We start from the raw sequence: 7,159 nt of genomic DNA on the forward strand, positions 1-7,159 counted from the left end.
GAGGTTTTGGCAATGGTTTATACTAACTTATCTCACGAGTCCTTGTTGAGTTTTGTGTGGATGAAGCTTTTGAGATTTAGGGAGACCGTGATATGAGAGGAATTAAGGACACACGAAAGCTCAAGCTTGGGGATGCCCAAGGCATCCCAAGATAATATTTCAAGAGGTCTCAAGCGTCTAAGCTTGGGGATGCCCGGTCGGCATCCCACCTTTCTTCTTAAACAACTATCGGTTAGTATCGATTGATCCTAAGTTTTTGCTTCTTCATATGATGTTTGCTATTCTTAGATGTCGTTTTATTTTGTTTTGCTTGCTGTTTGAATAAAATAACAAGATCTGAAATTATTAAATGTTAGAGAGTCTTCACATAGCTAAATAATTATTTAACTACTCATTGATCTTCACTTATATCTTTCGGAGTAGTTTGTCGTTTGCTCTAGTGCTTCACTTATATCTTTCGGAGTAGTTTGTCGTTTGCTCTAGTGCTTCACTTATATCTTTTTAGAGCACGGTGGTGGTTTTATTTTATACGAATTAATGAACTCTCATGCTTCACTTAGATTATTTTGAGAGTCTTAATATCATGGTAATTTGCTTAAAATCCTAATATGCTTGGTATTCAAGATTAATAAAAAAATTCTTATGAGTGGATTGAATACTAAGAGAAGTTTGATGCTTGATGACTGTTTTGAGATATGGAGGTAATAATATCAAAGTCGTGCTAGTTGAGTAGTTGTGAATTTGAGGAATATTTGTGTTGAAGTTTGCAAGTCCCGTAGCATGCACGTATGGTAAACGTTATGTAACAAATTTGAAACATGAGGTGTTATTTGATTGTCCTCCTTATGAGTGGCGGTCGGGGACGAGCGATGGTCTTTTCCTACCAATCTATCCCCCTAGGAGCATGCGTGTAGTGCCGAGGTTTTTGATGACTTGTAGATTTTTGCAATAAGTATGTGAGTTCTTTATGACTAATGTTGAGTCCATGGATTATACGCACTCTCACCCTTCCATCATTGCTAGCCTCTTCGGTACCGTGCATTGCCCTTTCTCACATTGAGAGTTGGTGCAAACTTCGCCGGTGCATCCAAACCCCGTGATATGATATGCTCTGTCACACATAAACCTCCTTATATCTTCCTCAAAACAGCCACAATACCTACCTATTATGGCATTTCCATAGCCATTCCGAGATATATTGCCATGCAACTTTCCACCATTCCGTTTATTATGACACGCATCATCATTGTCATATTGCTTTGCATGATCATATAGTTGACATCGTATTTGTGGCAAAGCCACCTCTCATAATTCTTTCATACATGTCACTCATGCATCATCGCAATCCCGGTACACCGCCGGAGGCATTCATATAGAGTCATATTTGTTCTAGTATCGAGTTGTAATCATTGAGTTGTAAATAAATAGAAGTGTGATGATCATCATTTTCTAGAGCATTGTCCCAAGTGAGGAATAAAAAAAGGAATAAAAAAGAGAAAGGCCATAAAAAAGAAAAGGCCCCAAAAAAGAGAAAGGCCATAAAAAGAGAAGGCCCAAAAAATTTTAAAAAATGAGAGAAAAAGAGAGAAGGGACAATGCTACTATCCTTTGCCACACTTGTGCTTCAAAGTAACACCATTATCCTCATGATAGAGAGTCTCTTGTTTTGTCACTTTCATATACTAGTGGGAAGTTTTCATTATAGAACTTGGCTTGTATATTCCAACAATGGGCCTCCTCAAGTGCCCTAGGTCTTCGTGATCAAGCAAGTTGGACGCACACCCACTTAGTTTCTTTTGTTGAGCTTTCATACATTTATAGCTGTAGTGCATCCGTTGCATGGCAATTCCTACTCCTTGCATTAACACCAATCGGTGGGCATCTCCATAGCCCATTGATTAGCCTCGTTGATGTGAGACTTCCTCCTTTTTTGTCTTCTCCACATAACCCCCGTCATCATATTCTATTCCACCTATAGTGCTATGTCCATGGCTCGCGCTCATGTATTGCGTGAAAGTTTATAGGTTTGAGATTACTAAAGTATGAACCAATTGCTTGGCTTGTCATCGGGGTTGTGCATGATGAGAGCATTCTTGTGTGACGAAAATGGAGCATGACTAAACTATATGATTTTGTAGGGATGAACTTTCTTTGGCCATGTTATTTTGAGAAGACATAATTGCTTAGTTAGTATGCTTGAAGTATTATTATTTTTATGTCAATATGAACTTTTATCTTGAGTCTTTTGGATCTGAATATTCATGCCACAATTGAGAAGAATTACATTGAAATTATGCCAAGTAGCATTCCACATCAAAAATTCTATTTTTATCATTTACCTACTCGAGGACGAGCATGAATTAAGCTTGGGGATGTTGATACGTCTCCAATGTATCTATAATTTTTGATTGCTCCATGCTATATTATCTACTATTTTGGATGTTTATGGGCTTTATTATACACTTTTATATCATTTTTAGGACTAACCTATTAACCCAGAGCCCAGTGACAGTTTCTGTTTTTACCTTGTTTTAGGGTTTCAAAGAAAAGGAAAATCAAACGGAGTCCAATTGACCTGAAACTTCACGGAACTCATTTTTGGAAGGAAAGAAGCCCAGAAGACTTGAAGTGCATGTAAGGGAAGCTTCGAGGAGGCCACGAGGTAGGGGGCGCGCCCACCACCCTCGTGGGCCCCTCGTGGCCCCCCTAATGTACTTCTTCCGCCTATATATCTCCATATACCCTAAAAACATCCGGGAGCATAATAGATCAGGAGTTCCGCCGCTAGAAGCCTCCGTAGCAACCGAAAGCCAATCTAGACCCGTTCCGGCACCCTGCCGGAGGGGGCATCCCTCTCCGGTGGCCATCTTCATCATCCCGGTGCTCTCCATGACGAGGAGGGAGTAGTTCTCCCTCGGGGCTGAGGGTATGTACCAGTAGTTATGTGTTTGATCTCTCTCTCTCTCTCTCTCTATCGTGTTCTTGAGGTAATACGATCTTGATGTATCGCGAGCTTTGCTATTATATTTGGATCCTATGATTTTTCTTCCCCCCTCTACTCTCTTGTAATGGATTGAGTTTCCCCTTTGAAGTTATCTTATCGGATTGAGTCTTTAAAGACTTGAGAACACTTGATGTATGTCTTGCCGTGGATATCTGTGGTGACAATGGGATATCACGCGATTCAGTTGATGTATGTTTTGGTGATCAACTTGCGAGTTCCGCCCATGAACCTATGCATAGGGGTTGGCACACGTTTTCGTCGTGATTCTCCAGTAGAAACTTTGGGGCACTCTTTGAGGCTCTATGTGTTGGTTGAATAAATGAATCTGAGATTGTGTGATGCATATCTTATAATCATACCCATGGATACTTGAGGTGACATTGGAGTATCTAGGTGGCATTAGGGTTTTGGTTGATTTGTGTCTTTAGGTGTTATTCTAGTATGAACTCTAGGGTTGTTTGTGACACTTACAGGAATAGCCCAACGGATTGATTGGAACGAATAACTTTGAGGTGGTTTCGTACCCTACCATAATCTCTTTGTTCGTCCTCCGCTATTAGCGACTTTGGAGTGACTCTTTGTTGCATGTTGAGAGATAGTTATGTGATCCAATTATGTTAGTATTGTTGAGGGAACTTGCACTAGCGAAAGTATGAACCCTAGGCCTTGTTTCAACGCATTGCAATACCGTTTACACTCACTCTTATCATTCGTTACCTTGTTGTTTTTATATTTTCAGATTATAAAAACTATTATCTACTATCCATATACCACTTGTATCACCATCTCTTCGCCGAACTAGTGCACCTATACAATTTACCTTTGTATTGGGTGTGTTGGGGGCACAAGAGACTCTTTGTTATTTGGTTGCAGGGTTGCTTGAGAGAGACCATCTTCATCCTACGCCTCCTACGGATTGATAAACCTTAGGTCATCCACTTGAGGGAAATTTGCTACTGTCCTACAAACCTCTGCACTTGGAGGCCCAACAACGTCTACAAGAAGAAGGTTGTGTAGTAGACATCAGTAAACAAATTACTGTCGAGCAATTTATAGAAAAGTGCATAATTATGAGAGTATCTAGGCATGATCATGTATATAGGCATCACGTCCGCGACAAGTAGACCGAAACGATTCTACATCTACTACTATTACTCCACACATCGACCGCTATCCAGCATGCATTTAGAGTATTAAGTTCATAAGAATAGAGTAACGCATTAGGCAAGATGACATGATGTAGATGGATAAACTCAAGCAATATGATATAAACCCCATCTTTTTATCCTCGATGGCAACAATACAATCTGTGCCTTCCTGCCCCTGCTGTCACTGGGAAAGGACACTGCAATATTGAACCCAAAGCTAAGAACTTCTCCCATTGCAAGAAAGATCAATCTAGTAGGCCAAACCAAACTGATAATTCGAAGAGACTTGCAAAGATAACAAATCATACATAAAAGAATTCAGAGAAGAACCAAATATTGTTAATAGATAATCTTGATCATAAACCCACAATTTATCGGATCCCGACAAACACACCGCAAAAAGAATTACATCGAATAGATCTCCAAGAAGATCGAGGAGAACTTTGTATTGAGATCCAAAGAGAGAGAAGAAGCCATCTAGCTAATAACTATGGACCCGAAGGTGTGTGGTAAACTACTCACACATCATCGGAGAGGCTATGGTGTTGATGTAGAAGCCCTTTGTGATCGATTCCCCCTCCGGCGGAGCTCCGGAAAAGGCCCCAAGATGGGATCTCTTGGGTACAGAAGGTTGCGGCGGTGGAAATAGGGTCCCGTGGTGCTCTCGGATGTTTTCGGGGTATATGAGTATATATATGCGAAATAAGTCGGTCAGGGGAGCCAGGAGGGGCCCACGAGGGTGGGGGCGCACCTGCCCCCCTGGGCGCGCCTCCCTACCTCATGGCCTCCTCGATGCTTCCTTGACATCCACTCCAAGTCTCCTGGATTGTGTTTGTTCCAAAAATCTCTCTCCCGAAGGTTTCATTCCGTTTGATATTCCTTTTCTGCGAAACACTGAAATAGGCAAAAAAACAGCAATTTGCACTCGGCCTTTGATTAGTAGGTTAGTCCCAAAAATAATATAAAAGTGTATAATAAAGCCCATTAAACATCCAAAACAGATAATATAATAGCATGGAACAATCAAAAATATAGACACGTTGGAGATGTATCACATCTAAGTACTTATTCCGCTGCTAAGTAGTTCGTTGCTTAGGAATTTCCTCACCCTGAAATTCCTCAGTGACGAATTTGTAAAAATCTCCTATTCACCCCCCCTCTAGTCGACTTAATGCACTTTCATCAATAATATCAAGTTTCTTCTCTATGTGTTGATTGTTTTGAAGTTACACTTGTTTTGCCTTCCTATGCTAGTTGATTCTTGTTCCCGTAAGTTGTTTACTCACAAAATCCCTATGCATAGGAAGCGGGTTAGACCTAAAAGTGCTAGTCGTATGCTTCATGATGCTCTCTTTATGTTTCAATTCATTACTTTTATGCGAGTATCATTGAAATCATCGTGCCTAGCTTAAAAGGCATAAAAGAAACGCGCTTGTTGGCAGACAACCCAACACTTTTACCTACTATTTTTGTGTGTTCACATGATTATGCTACTGTAGTAATCATGTTTTATTGCTTGTGTTTCAATAAAGTGCCAAGTAAAGCCTTTGGGATCTTGTTGGGTGGTAGTTGCTTTGATCTTGCTGAAAACAGAAACTTTTATGCTCACGAAAATAATTCTAGTTTTTACCAGAAGAGTGATGTTGAGTTGATTATTTTTGCAGAAAATTAATATACAAAATTCTCACGTGGTCCTAAATTTTCAGATTTTTTGGAGTAGCAGAAGTATGCTTTGAGTGCAGATTGACAGATTGTGTTTTCAATGCATAGTTTGCTTGTTTTCTAGTTTCTATGGCTTATATTGCTCAATATAAATTGTAGAAATGATATGCTACAGTAGGCATTGTGTGAGAACAATTATGAATCTTTTCTTTGGCAGTACCAAAAGTGGAATGGTTGGCTCTTTATCATACTAACCTATCTCATAAAGTTCCGTTAAGTTTTGTGTGATTGAAGTTTTCAAGTTTTGGGTGAGATATCGATATGATGAGAATATGGAGTGACAAGAAACTAAGCTTGGGGATGCCCCGGAAGACGTCCCCTCTTTCGTCTCCAACATTATCAGTAACCTCACTTGGAGCTATGTTTTCATTCGTCACATGATATGTGTTTTGCTTGGAGCATCAATTTATTTTGTTAGGATTTGCTTGCTGTTATTTAGAATAACGTTTTGCATCTTTTATTTCAACAAAAGTGGCAATGATAGCCTTTGTCATGCATATTTTGCAAGTATACATGTTGCTGTTTGAAAACAGAAAGTTTACCGCTGTTGCAAAAATTCCCTAGAAAAGTCAGAATGTGATAAAATGTTGATTTTTTTTGCATAATAAGCTCTGATGAATTTTCTATAGTGTAGTAAATTTTCATAAATTTTGGAGTTAGTAAAATATTGATACTCTTGCATTCTTTACAGACTGTACTGTTTTGGCAGATTGCTTTTATGTTTGCATTGTTTGCATATGTTTGCTTGTTTAATGATTCTATTTGAGGATAGGAGTATTAAATATGCAGAGGCATTTAGTATGCAATGTTAAATAATAATTTTAGTGATTTGCTACAGTAGAGAATGATAAGGTTTTTGCATTGGTTTATACTAATTTATCTCACGAGCTCTTGTTGAGTTTCGTGTGGATGAAGGTTTTGGGATTTAGGAAAACCGTGATATGAGAGGAATTAAGGAGACAGAGAAGCTCAATCTTGGGGATGCCCAAGGCACCCCAAAATAATATTTCAAGAAGTCTCAAGCATCTAAGCTTGGGGATGCCCCGGTAGGCATCCCACCTTTTTTCTTCAACAATTATCGGTTAGTATCGGTTGAGCCTAAGTTTTTGCTTCTTCACATGATGTGTGCTATCCTTGGATTGTCATTTTATTTTGTTTTGCTTGTTGTTTTAATAAAGTACTTAGATTTGTAAGTCTTTAAATAAAATTGAGTCCTCAAATAGTTGCCAGGGAGGCTAAATAAGTGGCATTCACATCCCGTCAATGAAGCTCTTTTCTATGTCAT

This window comes from Triticum aestivum, chromosome 4A (assembly GCF_018294505.1).
Source record: "Triticum aestivum cultivar Chinese Spring chromosome 4A, IWGSC CS RefSeq v2.1, whole genome shotgun sequence".
In the NCBI taxonomy this organism is placed as follows: Eukaryota; Viridiplantae; Streptophyta; class Magnoliopsida; order Poales; family Poaceae; genus Triticum; species Triticum aestivum.